Raw genomic sequence first — 21,558 nt, forward strand, 5'->3', positions numbered from 1 at the left:
AGCAACTACACACCCTCTTCTCTATTCCCTATGCCTTGTATTCATCACATGAACACAGTATACATCAGGCTTCATGAAGAGCCAAGGATATGGGCTTTTCATTGTAAAGCTTTTAAATATACTATACATTCAAAATTTTTCCTTTAAGTTTTCCATTGCTCCAATGCTGAGTTTTCAAACAAATCTAATGAACATTATGTTCTATTGTCCACTACTTTTTAAAAATGGATTTTAAAAACATTAGGCTCTTGATAACAGATCTGATAAAATTCTTGTGTGCATAAACACTCACATGCTAGCTATTGTCCTGTCTCTTCCAATACTACTCCCACATCCTTTGCTAAATAAAGTACAGCCAGGGAATTCCCTTTCATCCAAACCCCACATGTGTTTTAATTCAAGTTCCCACACATAACAACATTGGGAAAAGAGCAGCTGAAATATGTATCCTTTGCATTATCTTTAGAGATGGCCTTGAGACATATACATCTTATATAACTGGATTAAATATATATATATATACATATATATATATATATTAAAGTATATAGCATGGGCAAAAACACAAGGTACTTCAGCAAGAAGAAGCAGTATTAGTTTTAAGGAGTTGGTGGATACCCTCTAAATCTTTAAAGTGTATAGAGGTGAAGGAAGGGGCATTATTTAGAGGCTCAGCGTGGGAGCACACTATTGCTAATCTGGAATACCAGGGATCCTAAGTGTCAGTCCTATATGGAAACAGACAAGACTAGCATTACTAAAGACATCAATCTTTTTTTAAAAAGGAGATGCTGTCATTTGTTATAGTACAGATATACCTGGAGGTCATGAGGCGAAGTGAAACTTGCCAAGCACAGAAGGAAATATACTGCACCACCTCACTGAGTATGTGAAAAGAAAAAATGTTGAACACATTAAGAGAAAATAAAGAGGAAAGATGTAGAGACACTGATTATTGGACATGTAGGATAGACAAGTCTAGAGATATAATGGACAGCATGAGGGCTACAGTTAATATTGTATTACATTTACTATTTCTACCAAATGAGATTTTAAATAATCTTGGCACAAATAACAAAAAGGTTCACAGTAAAATGATCAATAGAGTAAAATCATTTCACTAAACATATGCGTATGAAACATATATAGAAAAAAAACACATTATCTTAATGTTATCATGCTGGTTAATAAAGATAATGTGTATCAAGTACCTAACAGAGTGCCTAGAATAAACATTTAAGTATCTGTTATTGGTAATATTAGTTCTAACATCATTAATACCACCCAAACTAGTCAACAGAAAGAAGACTGACTCAGTCCTAGAACCTACTCTACTTTGTGATGTAGGATACCTTAACATTTACAGGATTCTGTTCTCTCACAAAACAAAATGAGCACCTTAGAATAGATAACTTCTGAAGTTCTTCCTAGCTCTAAAATTTTATGATTTTAAACCAAATTCTTTAATGACATTCTACTTATTGCTAATTGATTCAGAAAATCCTATAAAAATAGTAGACCAAGCAGTTTTCATTTTATGTTTTAACACCTTCAATATTTTATACTGCTGAGTTACAGCCTTATAAAGTTGAGTCATAGCTTAAAAATCACAGGCCTACAAGCAAGGAAAAATATTTAAGTCATCTTACTACTATTTAAAGGTCTCACAGTCAAACTAAAATAATAACAGACTCTTCTCAAATAACTCAAAGTATATTCCCACATATTACTTCATTTATTCTTTTAACAGCTTTTGCTTTATTCAGATATAATTCATATACCATACAATTTATTGTTTTAAATTATACAATGCAATAGTTTTACTTTACTCAGAGCCCTATACCATCATCACAATTTTAAAACACTTTCATCAACACCAAAATTCCTGATTATAATAACAGTTACTTAAGAAGGTTGAGGTAGGAGGGTCACAACCCTAGGTACGCCCAAGTAAAAGTATGAAACCTTACCTGAAAAATAAATGTAAAGAGTGAAAAACCAGGGGACATGGCTTAGGTGATATAGTACTTGCCTAGCAAGCATGAGACCCTGAGATCAAGGAAAAGAAGAACTCCTTACCCATTAACAGCTACTCCCATCTCCCCATTCTCATTCTTGCAACTCACTATTGTGCTCCCCCATGGATTGGTCTAGATTAATCAAGATAATGTGTGCTATTTCATGCTTAGTAAAACAAACAAACAAACAAACAAACAATGTGCTCCCCCATGGATTAGAAACACAATACATGGCACATTATGTCTAGCTTGTTTCTTCACTTAATATAATGGTTTGAGATTCCCCCACTACATACCATGTATCAGTGCTCCAATCCTTTTCAATGTTTAATAATATTCCATTATATAAATGTAACACATTTAATCACTCATCAGTTGGGAGGCATGAATCTACTTAACTATCAGGGATAACATCACTATGAGTACAAGTTTTGTACAGTTTTATGTTTTTATTTATTCAGAGTCAATACCTAGTAATGAAATTGCTAGATAACTTGATGTAACTTGATGTGTTAACCTTTTGAAGAATTACCAAGCTGATTTCTAAAGTGTCTGCTAACATTATGTTCTACCAGCAATGAATGAAGGTTCCAATTTCTCTAACATCCTTTCCAATACTTGTTACCAGGTTTTCTTAAATGGCCAGTGAGTGGGTATGGATAATTTTAGTTTGATTTTCCCTATGAATAATAATAACAAATTTCTATGTGCCTATTAGCCACTTGTAAATCTTCCTTGGAGCAATATCTATTCAAATGTTTTTGTACATCTTTGCTAGAGTATTTGCCTTTTTATTACCGAGTTGTGAGAGATCTTAAAAAATTCTGTACCCAAAATTTATAGGTACATGATTTGCAAATATGCCTGTGTGGTCTATGTACCTCTTCTAATCTTAAACCAGCACTAAATAAATTCGGTATTGCCATACCCATCTTGCAGATAGAATTGGCATGACCTATGACCAAACAGACTTGACAACTGGCAGACTCTTAAGAAAATTTACTCTTTCCATTAATTTAGTGATGTCAACTTTGTAATATCCTACTGAGGAAGGCTTATTCCTTAGATCTTGTAGTTATCCTGTATGTATAACCAGACAATAGCATTTCCACAGTTGTGTCAAAAATGGTTCATTCACTCAATGAAAAAGTAATGAAAGGTGTGACATGCTATACTCCTCATAGACATGACCAAGTACGTGTCCTTATTTAGCTTGAGAATTTGAGTGTATGCAAAATCTGTAGCTTCAATTTTCTTAGTGGTAAACAGTCCTGACAAAGAAATTTTTAATCCTAGTAAGTAAAGGTATTATATTCCTCAACTCAGGAAATATTAAAGATTTTAGTGTAAACCATATCCTATCTTTTAAGAGTCCAAAGCATCAAATTTGTTTTGTGACCCAGGACACAGCTTGTTTATGGATTGCTTCAATTCCTAAGCTGTCACTGCTTTTTTTTTTAAAGCCCTTTTATAATGTAGAGATGATTACCCTAAGGGCATTCATCAAGATTAAACCTCCTCCTTTTTTTTTTACATGTTTTTTTTTTAATTGTGAAAATACTGTACAGAGGGGTTACAATTACATAGGCAAGATAATGAGTACATTTCTTATCAAGCATTGTAGCCTCCTCCTTTGTTTCCCCTTCCCATCCCTTCCCATCTTCCCCCCTGCCCCCCCACCAGATCCTCCCCCCTCCCCCGCTCTCCCCCCATACACACACCAAAGTTGTAAAGTTCGTTTTCTACATAACGACTTGTACATCTCATTGTTGCAATGGGTCCACCTGTATCCCTATTTAAACGATTTGTTTTTCCCCTTCCCCTCTACAAATTATACCGACATTAAATACAGTGAAAGCAGGGGTTATACTGTGGGGGAGGGACATATGAAGCAACAAAGAAATAATCTTATAAATGTGTTAGAAACAATCGCAAGAAAGAAAAAAAAACATTTGAGTACATATCTTAGGGTTCATATCCCTAACATCACCTTATCTGACCTTTTCTGCTTGACTCAGACATATACTAGATATTGCAAATAAGGGAAGCCATGGGATCTATGTTTCTTTGGGCCTGGCTTATTTCACTTAAACCTCCTTCTTTTGAAAGCAGAAAATACTTTACCTTTTACCAGAAAAGCCTGATGATTCAGAACCTAAATCATGACCAGGTCCTATTCCATGCTTAGTTTTTTTTTTTTAAGCTACAATAGCTTTATTAAACATAAAAAGAAAAATACAGAATTACAAATCTGGTAATTTAACAATTTGTCTTTCCGATACTTAAGGAATTCCTAACACAAGGCAGAATACCCAGTAATCTGAAGGCAAAACAATAAGGAACCATGAAAGCTTCAGTTCTCCTTGTTGGACTTTGGTTTCTTAAAAATCCCATACAAATAGTAGTTTCTAAACTAGATTTGTTATAAAATATTGAACAGCCTTAATTAGTGCTAACTAAAAAATCTGCTGAAAAGGTGAGATGTCCTATTCCCATAGCATTATGTTCATTCATATTATAAGAACTTAGTAAATTAAATAAGGGACAGGGAGTAAAGCTAATACTGAAGAACCCTCATGGCTCTATGTGCCCTCAGCATGCCATGCTGGAACTAGAGGGTGCCCATGTCATTGTGGCAAGGCAAGCGCCTTAAGGATTAAGAAAGCACTGGCTGAGCTGGAAGCAGGACCAGAGGCTATCCTAGGATGGCTTGCTGCAAAGAAAGCTATGTCCCAGTTCAGCACAAGGTTCTTGCACACTAAGAAGTGGAGCAACTGGAGATGTCTTAAGAGTTGCTTCAGGGGTCAAATGACAACTGCAAAAAAGCAGAGCACTGTACTCCCAACCCCCACTTCTCTTACTTTCACCTGGTTTACACACTGAGGTTCCAAGTAAGCAAATTCAAACACTGAGCAAAAGGGTCAGAAAACAGATATGGAGGAAGTCTTGGCCAGGAAGACAATAATGTATATCAGATCTGAAAGACACATAGGACAAGATGGGAGAAAGAATAATGGAGTGAGAAGCAGAGTTAAAAACAGGAAAGGGTGCGGCATGAGCCAAGGGTCTAGGTCAAGCCTTTATCCACAGAGAAGAATGCCTATTGTAGAGTGGGTGCCTCTGGCTTAAAGGAGCAGCAACTGATCCCTCACCCAGAAGGGCTGGACTGTTGAAAGCTGAATACCAATATGCCATGTATGGACCACAATCTCTTGTCTTCCTAGTTCTCTGGATTTCCTACCTCTATAGTCAATCAAAAGCAACCAGTAGCGGCCATCAGAAAAGTAGGACAGATCCTGTCACTTCCCAGATTCAAATTTTCCAACAGCTTTCACCACACGTACTTCCAGTAGCCCAAATTGATTACCACTCTCTTCACACTCCTCAGAGCCACAGCTGTGTCTCTAACAAGCTCCTAAGGCTTTGCACAAAGCCTGTTTCCCCACCCTGGAATGCCTTTCCCTAGGTATCTTCATTAGTAAGAACTCTTCCCTGATCACATTATAAAAAACAGCATCTATATTACTGTCTCTTGTTCCTCATTATTTTTGTTGTCACTTAATTATCTAAACTTATGTGTATACAGAAAAATATGTGTGACATATATATATATATGTATATATATATATATATATATATATATATATATATATATATATATATAGTTGTTGTAAGCATTATGCCCACCTTTGGTCCTCAGCTCCAACTAAACCTGAGCTCCGCCCTGCCCTACAGCTGGCCACTCCCTCTCTCCACCCAGACCCACCTGAGCTCCCACCTACCTAGTTCCCACCTACTTCGGGCCCCCAGACCCTCCTGCTACCTGGATAGGGATAGGTACCTGGGGGAAATATGGCTCCTCTAATAAACTTTATAATAATCATTCTCCTGTGCCTGCTTGCCTCTGTGTGTTCCCCTGGGATGGATGTGAAGGATCCTTTCAGTTGTCACATACACACATGCACGTAATGCACACACATGCAAACACATAGTCTGTTATATACCTCCTCACTAAAATTAAGGTCTACAGGAGAAAACTGTTTTGGTCATTTTTATACTCTAAGTAGTCAAAACACCTAGCACAGTATCTGAGTATACATGCTCAATGAATATTTAATGAATGAATGACACCTGATCTTAAATCTGCTTAATATATCAGTTTTTTTTCTACTTCCCTCTAGATTTTTGCCATTAACTATTCTCCAATTAACTATTCACTTCTTTTTTTTTTTTCAAGCTTCACTTCTTATCTAGTGTAACAAGATCTGCTCGCTCAGCTTTGTCCATTTTTTTGGCCTTAACTTCTCAACTTCCTGGTGGGCTTGTTCTTCTACTACATGCCTAAGGACCTACCTAAGGATCTCGTTTATTCTCACACCCAGAGTTAAGGACTGGGAAATGCAAATACAAATGCTCCTGTCTCAGAAGGGGCTTCTTGCTGCTGCCCATCAACCCTTTTTGGAATCAGCTCCCTCTCCTACTTCCCACAGAATCAATTCCAAACTCCCACCACTCTTCCAGATTCCTACTCCCTTTTCATTCAGCAAATGACATCACCTCCCCAGAAACAAAAGAGAGGTCAGTAGATCAGATTCTCTCAGTTTCCTTACACAGGCAGTCTCATCCCCTTCCTGGCAATGAGGAGGAAGGGTGTCCCTCTTCCTGCCCAAAGTTAACCAGTGTTCTGGAACCCAAGATGTCTGCCTTCTGAGTAATCTGATGTCATCATTTATCCACTTATCAGCTTGATGTCTTTGATTTCTCTATTCTTTTCCCCAACTGTATGGAAATGCTTAAATATACTTAAAAAAATGAATGAACAAGCCAAGTACCAGTGGCTCACACCTGTAATCCTAGCTATTTAGGAGACTGAGATCTGATGATTGCAGTTCAAGAGCCAGCCTAAGCAGGAAAATCTTCAAGACTCTTATCTCTAATTAATAAGCAAAAAGCCAGACATGGAGCTTTCTCAAGTGGTAGTGCATTAGACTTGAGCACAAAAGCTAAAGAACAGGGCCCAGGTCCTGAGTTCAAGCCCTAGCATTGGGACATGTGTGTGTGTATGCACACACGCACACATACACACACAACAAAAATACTAATGTACCCCCTACTTTCCATCTCTCAACTGCCACTGTCTACTACCCACTTTTCTTTTCACAGCCAAGGGACTTGAAAAGAGTGCTTATTTTTTTCCTGCCTCCCTGTTCACTACCTTGGCTCTCTGAATCTGGATGCTGCCTCCAAACAAAATTGTTCTCCCCAAAATACAAACAGGATCTCACCAAAAAATTCATTCACAAGTTACTAGACTTCATCAACTGAATTCAGACATCTTTAATCTCGAGAGGAAATGTACCCATTACCTTATTCGTGTAACTGTAAACCCTCTGTACAGTATCTTTACAATAAAAAATATACAAAAAACCTACTGTCTCTTGGCTTCCAGAACATTATCTCTTTTTAGGTTCTTTTTTGGCCTCTTCTTCTCAGTCTAATATGCCTGTGAGATCTGAGATCTCTCGGGCTGTAGGAGTTAAAAGCCAGGCTCTTTCTTAGTCAGTTTAAGTCACTACAGAAATAGAAATGTATTGGGGAAGCCTAAGCACCAGAAAATATATTGTCTCACACTTCTGGAAGCTGGAAGGCCTGAAGTCCCCAGAATGGGTCCTTTCCTGACTTGAAGACAGCCATCTTCTCTTAATATTCTTACATGGCAGAGAAAGAACAAGACAGGCTCTCTCAGGTATTCCTTTCCACATGGGTCATAATTCTGTCACAGTGATTACACCATTGGTCTCTCTCAAATGCCCTGGGGATTATGAATTGTGTGTGTGTGTGTGTGTGTGTATGTGAGTGTGTGTGAACCAGAACTGGGGTACGAACTCAGGGTCAGGAGTGCTCTGCCTTAGCTTTTTCATTCTAGGTGAAGTTATACCTCTACTTCTAGCTTTTTTGCTGGTTAGTTGGAGGTAAGCGTCTCATGAACTTTTCTGCCTAGGCTGGCTTTGAACTTCTATCCTCAGATCTCAGCCCTTTGAGTATCTAGGACTAGTGTATGAATTTTGTGGGGACACAGTCAGTTCACAGTAGGGTCTGCAGTAAGCCTGTCTAGAGCCCAGAATTGTAACTATGGAGAAGATATTCAACTGCCCAGGGAGGGCCTCACTTGTCTCACCTACAAAGCAGGAATAACAGCACTTACCCCATGAGGCTGTTACAAAAATTAGAACCAAATATAAGTTATAAAGCCCTTCAGGCAGTGCCAGGTGCAAAGGAAGCTTTGGATCAATAGGAATCATTATTGTTACTATTATTTTCTTATGATTGTTTTAACGCTGCTATTATCAACATTGTTCCTGTCATTATTAGCACAACAATAAAATCATCCTGACCTGGAGTCCTATCTAAAAGAAGTTAGCAAAAGAAATACTTTTTTTTTTTGTCGGTCATGGGGCTTGAACTCTGGGCCTGGGTACTGTCCCTCAGCTCTTAAGCTCAAGGCTAGTGCTCTACCAGTTAAGGCACTTCCGACTTTTTGTTTATATGGTGCTGAGGAATCGAACCCAGGGCCTCATGCATGTAAGCAACTACTCTACCACTGAGCCACCTTCCAAGCACCAAGAAATACTTTTTATGAACATACAGCATCATTTATAAAAGGAAAATTTGACAGGAATCTAAATGCCACTGTACGGGCTGTGCTAGCAACTGCAGTTTTCTCACAGTTCTGAAAGCTGGAAGATGACCACCAGGAGTTAACATTGTCAAGTTCTGCTGAGGCCCACTCCCTGGCTTGCAACACTGTATCCTTACTTACAATAATGTCCTTACAACCTAGAGAGCCAGCTCTGTTATCTCATCCTCCCCTCCTAACAATGAGGCACTGAGTGACAGAATACCTTTTCCATAGCTGGTCTATATTCCAGACAGGCTTTGGTACCTACAGAGTGTGCTGTGGACTGATTGAAAAAATTCATACATTAAGTCCCTAAGGCTTAGTTTAGTAGCATTTGGTGATGGATCCTTTTGTAGAGAAGTCTGTTCATATGAAGACATGAGGATACTCATGATGGGATTAGTGACCTTGTGCGAATGAACACAGAGTTGGTCTTCTCTTTGTCTGCTACATAAGGACACTGGGAGAAGGTGACTGTCAGAAACTCAGAAAAAGGGACCTCAAAAAACTAACCAAGCTAGCACTTTGATCTTAGCTTCCTGTCCTCCAGAACAGCATGAGACAGCATGTTTCTGCTGCCAGACCACCCAGATAGATCTCCTTCCCTCCCTCCTTCCCTTTCTTTCCCCCCTTCTTCAAACCCTCAAGGTTTGAACTCAAATTTCTATTTCCTATGCAAGCACTCTACAATTTGAGCCACACTCCCAAGCAATTTTTGCTCAGATTATTTTGAAGACAGGGTAACTCTTTTGCTTAGACCAGCCTAGACCACATATTTCTATTTATATTTCCCACCATAGGTGGGATGACAGATACATCCACCTGTACCTGGCTGAAATGGAGTCTCATAAACTTTTTGCCTAGGCTGACCTGGAAGATCAATCCTCCTAATCTGTTCCTCCCAAGTAGCTAAGATTATAGGCCTGAGCCATAGGCCTATTTTTTTTTTTTTTTTGATTCAGCCAAGGGTTTTGATGAATTTATTGTTCCTAATAATAGCCAGTTAAAAAGTAAGTGTTGTACACCAATGAAGTATACTATGTTGATTTTATATAAAAAGATGGACTGTTTTTGAAGTGATTCATAAGCACTGGAGGACAAATCAGAAAATGAAATAAAATGTAGACACTTCTAAGCAGGTTCTGCCACCTTTCTTACTTCTCACAAACAGCAATGCATTACTGCAAAAAAAAAAAAAAAAAGGCACTATCTTTTTGCTTTAAATCTTAAAAGTAGGCTGGGAAGGTGGCTCAGTGGTAGAGAGCTTGCCTTGCATGCATGAGGCCCTGGGTTCGATTCCTCAGCACCACATAAAGCAAAAAAGAAAAAAGCCAGAAGTGGCGCTGTGGCTCAAGTGGTAGAGTGCTAGCCTTGAGCTGAAGAGCTGAGGGACAGCGCCCAGGTCCAGAGTTCAGGCCCATGACTGGACCCAAAAAAATAAATAAATAAAAATAAAATAAATCTTAAAAGTAACACAAGATATGAAACCTAGTCACAGTTAATATTTATCATGTAGGAAATAAACCTTTGTTATTGAAGTAAACACAATGTGAAACTGTAGCTTTTACATAGTTCAAGGGACTGATTCAGGTAAAAAAGTAAATTCTTAATTTAATTCTTGTCTGGACAAAGTTCCATTGTTGAGCCAAAAACAAAAACAAAAAAACAGGAACCACAGCAGTAGCTTCCTGAGAATGCCAGTGTCGCCTCTTATCATTTTGCACACAGAAGCAATTTGTTCCAATCCTGCTCTATCCACATGACTGTCCTCTCTGCCAATTCACACCACATGACATGAGGAAAGAGAAATTCCATTATCTATATACTATATCCTATAAGCTATATTCCTTTTAAATCTAATTACAAACTGGCTAATTATTCCCACATTTGATGCCCTATTGTTCCTCTCAAAAGCAGCAATTTAACTCATATTATCAATGTGTTTTTTTTTTCTAACAACTTCCCAGGAGATACAGGGTAGGTAGACAAACTGCCTTACAAGTTATCAAAGGTGATACTTCCACCAAACATTGTACCACCACATAATAAAGATTACCCATCTTCTAGCTTATAACATTTTCTACTGAATGCTAACCAACCCCTTAGTCAATGCCATGCATTTTAACTTTCAATTACAGAATATCCCATTTCAGATACTGATTTTAGCATTACGTAAGGTATGGGCTATGCTGGTGTGCTAAAAATGATGCCAAAACACAGTGGCTCAAAAAGAAAGAAGTGTATTCTCTTCTAGGGAGATATGTAGGTGGCTACAGGGAGAGTAATAGTTGATTTTTCTCTACAGCCTATCTCACCCAGGCAAGTGAGAATGGCTTCGATAATCTCATATCAGGGCTTCTACCTGTGGGTTCAAGGCAGGTGTTATAATTACAGTTTTCTGTTTTCTAGTCCCTGAGATGATGAAGAGGTGGGGCACACAAGTAGAAGACAACATCATATCTTTAAAAAGATAATCAATGTTTCTTCAGTTCTAATGGGCCACACCTAATCACATAGCCCTAGCTAGTGACAAAAGTTAAGAAACGCAGTCTGTAAACAAGTAACTCTGTAGCCAGCTAAATCACAGGAATTCTAATTCTAGAAAAAAGAAGAGGAACAACATTGGAGAATTAACCATCTTGCTGTGACCTCACATGATCTCCTCTCAATAGTCATCAGAACATCACTTTTAAAACATGTTTCAGATTCTAGAACCTCTATTCAAACCCTCCATTGGCTTCCTATTTTTCTCAGTACAAGAACCTAAAAGCTTTTTCACATCTGCTCTTCTCATTAGCTCTCTAAACTCATCTCAATTTACAATCCTATATTAAGTCTCAATAGACAAATGGTGAGTTTAAAATGTCATAGCTTAGCATCGCAGTTTAGACATAACACATGGTAGAGTTTATCAGTTGGTTATCATTACCAGGTAGCTGACTGGGATCTCCAATTAACTGACACTCTTCAGTATTACAAAAGAATATCACGCTACATGAGGATAGCGTGGGAAAAGAACTAAACTCCAAATTCTCATACTATTTATACTGACCATATATCATGTTCACAGCATATAAAACATCATTAATGTAGAAGTTCCGGGAAGATGGCGGAGGAGAAGCTGGAGGCTAAACAAGTTCTCACATAAAAAGCAGTTTTAGTGTTCCAGTGAACAGTCCTAAACCAGAGAATCACACCAAGTGTGCCATCACAGTACAGATGTTAGGCCAGAGAGGGAAAATCTAGGCAAGGAGACAGATCTGATCATTTGCCAGCAGCCATAGCTGCCATACTGCAACACAGAAAGTCCGGGACAAAAGCGCCAGACACAGCAGGCGAACGGATTCTACTCAACACCAGCAAGAACTGACAAGGAGCAGATATCTTCAGCCTGCAGTTCACAGACCAGAGACGACCCAGGAACCAAGACTCTGGTGTGAGTAGAAGCCTGACATCCTCACTCCTTCTCAGGGAGCAGAGGAGGGAAGGCCACCCCTCCCCCCTCACTACCGGAGATTAATGTAAACCATCATAAGTCTGGCTATCATGCATCAAAACCTCCTGAAAGAAAAGTAGGATTATGTACTTGCAACCTTGGGTGTTAAAAGATCTCTTAAATTTCTTAAAATTATAAACAACATGGAAAAATTTTGATGGAACTGACTATCAAACCAAGGCCTTGCTTTTTCAACAAGGACACATTGAACTAGAAGACTGGCAAAACTGGAATCATCTGTTTATAACAGCTAAAGAAGACAAGGGATTAATATCTAGCACATGCTAAGAGCTCTTGTGAAAACAAGGAAACAGAAAGTAGAACTAAAATTCTGAGATAGAAACAGATAATTCACAAAAATTGTATTGCATTTCCCAATAAAGTTTAAGATACTCCATTAAATGTGAATTTGATATATGCATACTTTGCTAGTGTATCACAAATACTGCATGCCACATACTTGCACTGAAAAATTATTAGTTGATTTTTGTTTGTTAAACTGGCAACTGTAGTGAAATTGTAGCTAACATGTAGTCTCACTAGTAGTCAAGAAATGCAAATTAAATGGGAAATACCATTTTGCCATTTACTACAGACTAGAAAATAAGGCTTTTATTTAAAATCATACAATTGGGAGGAAGAGATAAGACAACTGCAGTTCAAGGATAATGTGGACAAAAAGTTAGAATGACCCCATTTCGAAAAAGAAGCCTAGAGAGATGCTAAATTCCTGTAATTCTAGCCATAGGATGACAGAGATAGTGGGATTGTGGTCAGTCCCAGAAAAAAGCTGAGGCCCTATCTGAAAAGCAACTAAGCTTAAAAAAAAAAAAAAGGCTGAGGGTGTGATGCAAGGCCCTGAATTCAAACCTCAGTACTTTCCTGCAAAAACAACAACAGCAAAAAACACCTCTTGCTTTTCCAAGTTACTATAAAAGACAACCTAACATAGGATTCATTTTTAAATCATAACATTAAGCAGCAATGGCCAACTATGTGCAGAGAAAAGATATACTTCAAATCTATTATTTCACTATTTTATATTATTTTTAATACTGGTGCAAGAATAAGCTCTTAAAGCTATAAATCTTCACAGGTCATAAATTTAGTATGTAAAGAAAGGTTAAGATTCAGGCTTTATCATAAAAACTGCCTTATTTAAACAACAGATACAATTTTATTACTGGATACTACCTATCTGAAAGACAACATGTATGGCATAAAAGTTGTAAATCAAGGAAAAAATAAAGGCTTCCTAGACAACAGAATAAATATTAAGTATTCTGAGTTTATGATTCTGTAAATAATATAAATATAGCACTTAGAATTTTATTTATTTATTTGTTTATTTATTTATTTTGCCGGTTGTGGGGCCTGAACTCTGGGCCTGGGCACTGTCCCTCAGCTCTTCTGCTCAAAGCTAGTGCTCTACCACTTGAGCCACAGTGCCACTTCTGGATTTTTCTGCTTATGTCGAACAGAACCCAGGGCCTTCTGCATGTAAGGTAAGCACTCTACCACTGAGCCACCTTCCCAGCCCCAGCACTTAGAATTTTTAAAACAAAATTTCAACATAAAATAATTAATAAAAAACTCATCTTGCCTTCTCTAATACCTAAGGTAATAAACAAATGCTCTGAGTTTGTTCCAATGTCTACGTAGGAAAATATTTTTAACTAAAATATTACTGCAATATTAATATAGAGATCTACTATACTGTTCCAGTAGTTATAATTAGCAGTGATTTCATTCTAAATATAATAAACCGAAAAACATTTGTTTCCTATTCTTCAACCTCAAGAAAGGAAAAGATTATTCTGTGGTTCTTGTCCCTAACCAAGAAACAGGCTTCAAATCCACAATCAATCAATCTTTAAAGTCTACTCAGCATTTCCACATAAGTAGTCAGCCAAGAAAATCAGCAACTGCCATGCTTCCGTAGCTCCCTCAAAGCCATCTCTTAAACTCTTAAGTTGAAAAGTCGATCAATACTTAAATTGTTTCACTCTTGAAAATCAGTCAGTGCTTCCTCAAAACCTTGTATAATAATATTTCTGTCTGTTTGGAAGAGTGAATCGCAAGTATGCAATTCAACTTTTTTCTGCTATAATTGAGTGACAATCTCTTCCTTAACTAGGTAATATTATGATTATTTAGGAATTAACATTTTTTTCTTCATAGAGGGCAGAAAAATATTGGTTGTAATGTTTGGGAATCTTCACTATTTAAATACAATTATAATCCTTCTTGCACAAAATGTGACTGCATTAGCCAAGGACATCCCTCTGTCTTAGTCCCTTTCTCTCTCTTTCTCTTCCCTCCCATGTCCTCCTCCCTCTTTTCCCCACCCTCATCCCTCCCTCCTCAAGATCCACAATGTCATACTATCAATGATCGCATATAGCTAATGGATGTATTATACAAAAACATTAAAATATCCGACTATTATGCCAAGTATTGACTATCAAATAAGTCATCAGACAAAATAATCACTCAAATATTTAAGTATTCTTTTTGATCTACTAGCAACTATAATTTAGTTTTATGAAGTCTAAAAACTTAATTAAAAATCTGATATTTGCCAGGTGTTGGTCACTCAAGCCTGTAATCCTGGCTACTCAGGAGGCTGAGATCTGAGGATCTTGGTTCAAAGCCAGCCCAGGCAGGAAAGTTCATAAGACTTATCGCTAATTAACCATCAGAAAATACTAGTCTTGAGCAGAAAATCTCACTAACAGTACCCAGGCACTGAGTTCAAGCCCTTTAACTGATCTTTGATTTATTTGGGCAAACTCTTAGGTTTCCCATGTAGGAAATATAGTGACTATCACTAGCTTCTATAACCTCACAAAAAAGATGTACTATTTTAAACTAGAATGAACTCTGTAAATAATATTTCAGAAGGAAAATAAAATGAATATAAGGTGGTCATTTTGTCTACTGTGAAAGTCAAGTTGGTTTGAAGTAGAGGTGAGCAGAAAGAAAAACAAACCTTTGTGAGCTTCGCATAAAATAATGGCTACATCATAGAAAAGTTCAGAAATGATAGTCTTATTTCAAATATGAATACTATTACATGGGCTGCTTCACTCAATTATACTCTGTACAGCTGAGATCTATCTCTGGGCTGCTTTTGGACTTTATGTTCTCAAAAAGTTACATTCAAAATAGGCAGGTGTGCTACCACTGTTATTTACCAAAATTCAGTAAATTTCCACTCAACTTAAATCTGGGTAGGATTTCATACTGCTGAATTTACCAACTGACTCAAGTAGCAACATGAACAATAGACCATGTGCCAAAAGACCTACTTAATCATCAATTTGGTAACAAATGTATACAGAAATTGTAACATTTGCTTACTGGAGAATATCAGGAAGATAGCACAGCTACCTTGATGGAAACAGTCAAAACTATATTTTGAGTTGGGTGTCTCTGACTAGGTTATGTAGTATTTCTAAAACAGTTCCTTATCCATACAATGGGAATGCTTACTGTTTCCAAGGGCTTTTAAGTAGATTTTAGTATGTAACAGTGATTAATCCTACATCTGATGTTGTCACTAACTTGCTTTAATACATGTCATTTTACCTAAGCTTATTTCTCTATCTACCAAATAATAAGAATAATGTATACTTTTTAGTGTGTGGTAATCACACACTAGCATATGGAAAGGACTTTTGGAAGATAAAACTGTGAGATAACTAAATCAATATGTATGAAAAATAAAGGAAATTTGCCAGGATTATATAATGTCCAAATTAAATTTAGTAAAAAAAAATAAGTCATAGCTAAAAACAAACACAAAAGCAGTAGACACGCTGGAAAAATTCAATCCTAGTTAGTTGCAAGAATCTCTTTTCTGCATTATACTTAATGGTGAAAAACTAAAGCCATTTCCTCTTAACTCAGGAACGAGAAAAGGATGTCAACTCTCTCCACTTCTCTTCACTCTAGTATTGGGAAGGGATGGGAAGGCAAAACAAAAGAGGAGGCAACAATGCTTGATAAGAAATGTACTCATTATCTTGCCCATGTAATTGTAACCCCTCTGAACGGTATTTTCACAATAAAAAAAAAATCTCTTTTCCTTGTTATAAATACCAAATTTAGTTCAGCTATGCAACAAACTAAAAGCAATAAAACACAATCTCAGGCATCGGCCAGTTAAAACTACTTACCTCCATTGCTAAAGCATTAAAAGAGGTGGGGGTGGGGGCAGGGAGGAAGAAAGGGGAATGAACGATGGGAAGGAAGGAAAAGAAAGGGAAGGAAGGAAAGAAGGGAAAGAAAGGAAGGAAGGGGAAGGAAGGAGGGAAGGAAGGAGGGAAGGGAGAAAGGAAGGGAGAAAAGAAAGAAAGAAAGAAAGAAAGAAAGAAAGAAAGAAAGAAAGAAAGAAAGAAAGAAAGAAAGAAAGAAAGAAAGAAAGAAAGAAAGGGAAAGAGAGAGAAAAGGAGGAAGGGAGAGAAAGAGAAAGAAAAGGTATTATGCTATGTATCTTACATGTCCCTAATAGGCTCATATGCTAAAGGTTTGGCTACCAGCCTGTGGCTCTATTGGGAAGAGGTAGGATCTTTAGGAGGTTGGGCCTAATGGAAAGAAGTTGGATCTTTATGCTGTGCAATCACTTCTTTTCATTCTCTGTCTGTTTCCCAGCCTCCATGGCTCCTCATCTTCAGCACACATTACCTACTATGATGTACTGGGATACTACAGTTGTAAAGCAATGGAGCCAAGCAATTATGGGCTAAAGCTGTTGAAATTATGAGCCAGAACAAATTTTTCCTCCTTGTAAGTGGTTTATTTTTTTACCCCAGCAACAGAAACTAACACAGAAAGTATGAAAAGAAGAAAATAAAGAAGGAAGCAAGAAGGAGAGGGACGTAAATGAATGAAATAAATGAAAGCAAGCAATTACATAGTTTCTCAATGTCAGCAATATGACAGTTTGAGACATGTTTATCTCCCCATGCCCCTTGTAAACTTGTCTAAACATCTTAAGATGTTCAGTAACAATCCACCCATGGATGTCACACTGTGTGACACCTAAAATGTATCTTCATTGCCAAATATCCCTAGGGTCAGTTGGGCATGACAAAATTATCCAAGTTGAGATCAAGTAGGTCAAAATCCATATATTCTAATGTTTGTCTCATATTTATCTCTCCACAGATGGATGATCTAGAATGGAACCTGAAATTATTAGTCTTGAAATGTAAGAATATTAATGAAAGAAGGCTGCCTGTGAGAGGGTAACAACTTGAAGAGAACAATAGCTATAATGGTTGTGATCAACCATTATATCAACAGGCTGTTTATGCTTTATCCTAAGAACTTCATTTGGGTATGTTTTGGGGGGTGACAACTTGGTTGATCTGTCACTAAAGCTTAGTCTCCAACAGACTTACTAATTAGTAAGTTAGTATTAGTATTTGTTATTATTAGCCATCACTATTTACGTAGGAAAAAATCAAATCTAAATATTTTAATTTATAGGCAATTAGAAATGAGTCAGTTTAAGTGCTGTTTGTGTAAATTATGTAAATTATAATATATATTACATGTATATGTTAAATATATATTCAAATACACTTAAATCCACAACTGTATTTAGCTATCACTGTATAGATATGTATGCGCATATATGCATATATATGCATATATATGCATATATGCACATATATATTGATGTTAAAGACCTGATCAATAAAGAAATTCAAGTTGGCTAATATGTGGAACTTTGGCATGACACACTAAAATGGGTGGCAACTTGCCCAAACACTTCCCACAAAGTCTCTCTATTACCTTTTATCCTGCAAGATGCAACAATTCAAGCCAACTCCCTGACTTCACTGGTGAGCCTTGTCAACACTGAGGTAATAGAACTGGGAAAACTCATCACTACAACAATAGTCAAATATCCGAATTGATTTGATTTGGTAAAAAATGTTATCAGTGCCAAATAAAACTAAATGCAATTGCAGTAAAGTATGCCAGACTGGTTAATTTTGCTGTTGAAAAGGATTCTTGGAGTGCCTCATATTCATCCTGCAATTGCTTAGGATTGGAATTTTTGTTGTTGTTCCTTATCCTTTCCAGGCCCTTCTCTCCAGTCATGGGGCTGCAAGAGAGCAGGTGTAGGAAAACAGGAGCTAGTCAGCATGCATTTATGCATTTGGTGTTCTCTAAGTTCATTCCCACTCTTCACACTCTGCTCCCCCAGGAAGAGAGATATGTTTATTTATTTCTCCATCACTATATGGCAGGCAACAGACAGAGGAATAAAGGAGATAGAAACCTCATCCTCATGAAAGTTACTGAGAGGAAAGGACAGGGATGAATGGGTATCTGTTGCATGAACCAATCAAATGAAAAACCTGATAGTAGAACTCTACTGCCTATGTTCTTTCCTCTCACTGCCAACCAAGGTTTAGATGAGGAACAAAAACTGTCTTTCCAGAAATATAAGTTCATGTCTCTGACCGCACTGTTCCAAAGCTCCATTTCCATATTCATGCATACTCAATGTACCCAAGTAGAGATAGTTACAGAGATTAATTGTATAGTGTGAGTGCCAGCTCCATCACTAACAGATTGGACAGATATGGAACTGGAAGCAAAAGAGTCTTCACTCTACCACACACAATTCCACATCTACTTTCTCTAACCCAAAGTACCACCTTGGTTCCTCTAGGATACAGTAATAGCCTCACACCTTCCCATTTTCATTTCACCCATGACTCTATAGTTCATTCCCCACAGTGTAATTAAGAGAAATCAGATGCCAGAATTTCTTCAATGCAAACCTTCTACTACTCTTGGAGTAACATCTTTACTTGACTACAGACTATAAGGACCCACCACCATCATCTGTCACTTTTTCCCTTCCTTATTGTATTCTGAACACTCTCACTTACTGTGTCTTGAACAATTCAGGCTTGTTACCACCCCTAAGCCCCATCCTGTGCTCTAAGGACATACTTATGTGGAATGTGAGCTCTAAAGTTACTGTCCAAAGGGGTTTGAGCAAACCTCTTTCTGTGTGTCAGTTTCCTCATTTATAAAAACAATGGTATTACTAGTTACCTCATCAGGCTGTTATGAGAACTTAAAGTGTTTACCTCGGGGCCTTGCTATTATTATCTCCTCTGAGATATTCTTTTCAAGCTCTTCCCCTTTCAGCAGCCCTCCTCTGAAAGGACTGCCTTGACAGACCTATCTTAAAACAACCCTCCCTGTTTCTCCACTGTCTTCTTACTTTCTTTGTTTCAAACTTATCCCAATCTAAAATTATTTTATGCCCTCATTCTTTGTTTCCCAACTGTAATGTCAGCTCTGCTAAACTGGAGACCATCTTCTCTGCTGTACTTTTTCTAGTTCTGACTCAAAGCTTCACTTGAGAATGCACACATCTCTCCAGGGTAGTGACTAATGCAAATCTCTTAACAATACTGTCTTTGGAAAGGCTCTCAGTATTGTACTCATGATCCTATTTGACTCTTAAAAGAGTAGTAACATTTTAGAGGTAAGAAAGTGCCAAATTGAGATGACTTGTCTTTGGAAACAAAACTAGTAACTAGTAGCTAAAAATAGAAGGCTCACATTTTTATTTAGAGGCTACTAGCATTAAAGGATGTTGCTAAACATCAGAACTAAATTTACATAAATATGATCACTTATCTACTGTGTAACTACACTTTGTGGTGGGCACAATATCCTTCAAAATTCCTGAATAGTATTTTACTACATCAATAATGTCCTAATCTTAGCAAGAGTAAGCGGAATTATTCAAGCCATCAGATAAGATGACTCAATATTCCAAGTGTACATCAACAAATCTACATTTCAGGGTGCTCGTGTTGAGTGTAGCACGCAAGTATCAGCATGCTTAAAAGCTTTCTCAGCAAAACCCCGCAGGGAAGGATTATACTGCCAAGATAATTGAGACAATGATAAAGGTTATTTCTAATCCCTGGTCCACCAAGTTCCAGGACAAGAGCCGGGATCACCTACCAGGCTGAAACGTTAAGATCACTGAGGTTGTGATAGGTTGAGGAGGTAACACGGGTAACACAGGAGGTTAACTTGGATGAGAAAGATTCTTACCCTACAAATGGCCACAGGCCACCTCCCTCCAGGGAGTAACTGGTTGTTATCTCACCTTATCACAATGTTCCTGGTGGGACTGACAGCTAGGGAGGCCAGAGGTTACCCTCCCTCGGTTGTACACAAAACGGAAACTGGGGCAGCAGGTGGATATCTTATCGCTTGTGTAGTGCGATTTGGGCAGTTACAGGGTCTCAAAGGATGTCTCGACCTAGGATTCCAAATCTCTGAAGAAATCCGCAGGGGGGGGGTGAGGGGTAGCATATTTCTGTCTTAAATAGAGGCATCGACCCCCCCTTTATCGAATAATTTTTAAAGGAACTGTCCAGTGGGACCGTCCCCCTTCCACCGCCGGGACCGCCGGCTCCCCAGTCTGTTCCGGCCCCAGGGATGAAGTTGCAGGCCCGGCCCCGCAGGGCACGGCCTCGCCTCCGCACCCCGGGTCCCTCCCGCCTACGAGGGCGCGCTCCCCGTCTGGGCGGGCACCTGTGCCTTCGCCACGTTCGGCGGCTCCCCGGATCTTTCAGGGAACCAAACGCCCCCACAGCCACCACCGCCGCGGCGGCCACTGCCAGCACACACCCGCAAGCCCAAGGAGCTGCAGGAATCCTCGCAAACTTACAGTTTTTCTCACTGCGGGCGCGTCACGGCGAGGTGACGTCACGGGGCCCGGCGTTTGGGGAGGTCAGGCCGCGGGCTCAGCGCTCGGCCCCACAGCTCCCCGCCCCGCCCGCGCACAGCGAGGAAACGCCCTCTCCTGGCGCCCCGCGCTCGCCCGGAGCCCCGCCCCGCCCCGGAGGGAGCCCTGTGCGCAGGCGCAGACGGCGCGGGCCGCCGCGTGCGCGGGGGGGAGGGGGGGGGTCGCGAGCCGGGATGCAGAGGTGGCGCTTGCTCCAGAACTAAGTCGGTAGACAGTAGCCGGGATAAGGTGTCAATAGAAGGGGGCCGAGACCACTGCACGGCACCCTCCAGGAAGACAAACCACCAAACCACAGGTGGGGGCGGGGAAGGTGTGGACAAGATTCTGAGGTAGTTTTCCACACACGTTGTCTTCCCTCACGTGTTCGTTAAAAGTTCCACACGTGTTGGAAACAGCTACCTGCGTCCCTCGAGGGTCCGGCGGGTCCGCCAGCCGGGCCCCCAATCACAGGGACTCAGCTCTCCCATCGGCCCTTGCTCCGCCCGGCCCCGCCCCGGCTTTCCCTGTCAGGACTTGGCCCCGCCCCTTCGGCCGAGGCCCCGCCCCCTGTGGCACGCCC

At 39.2% G+C, this 21,558-nt stretch overlaps 1 protein-coding gene across 12 annotated transcripts in view; it reads right to left on the bottom strand.

The window, feature by feature from the left end:
• Znf438 (zinc finger protein 438) overlaps window positions 1-21,025 on the bottom strand; it is a 146,573-nt gene extending 125,548 nt beyond the window's left edge. For 10 of the 12 annotated variants that reach the window (XM_069998250.1, XM_069998239.1, XM_069998248.1 and 7 more), the window contains exon 1: window positions 20,922-21,025. The gene's annotated coding sequence lies outside the window, so the exon portion shown is untranslated. Of the gene's footprint in view, window positions 1-20,354; window positions 20,374-20,785; window positions 20,869-20,921 lie in introns of those variants that run through there. The other 2 variants (XM_069998242.1, XM_069998247.1) reach the window with 2 other exon arrangements.
• Window positions 21,026-21,558: the final 533 nt, after the last annotated feature.

This window comes from Dipodomys merriami, unplaced genomic scaffold (genome assembly GCF_024711535.1).
Source record: "Dipodomys merriami isolate MVZ:Mamm:240054 unplaced genomic scaffold, mDipMer1.0.p SCAF_51, whole genome shotgun sequence".
NCBI lineage: Eukaryota > Metazoa > Chordata > Mammalia > Rodentia > Heteromyidae > Dipodomys > Dipodomys merriami.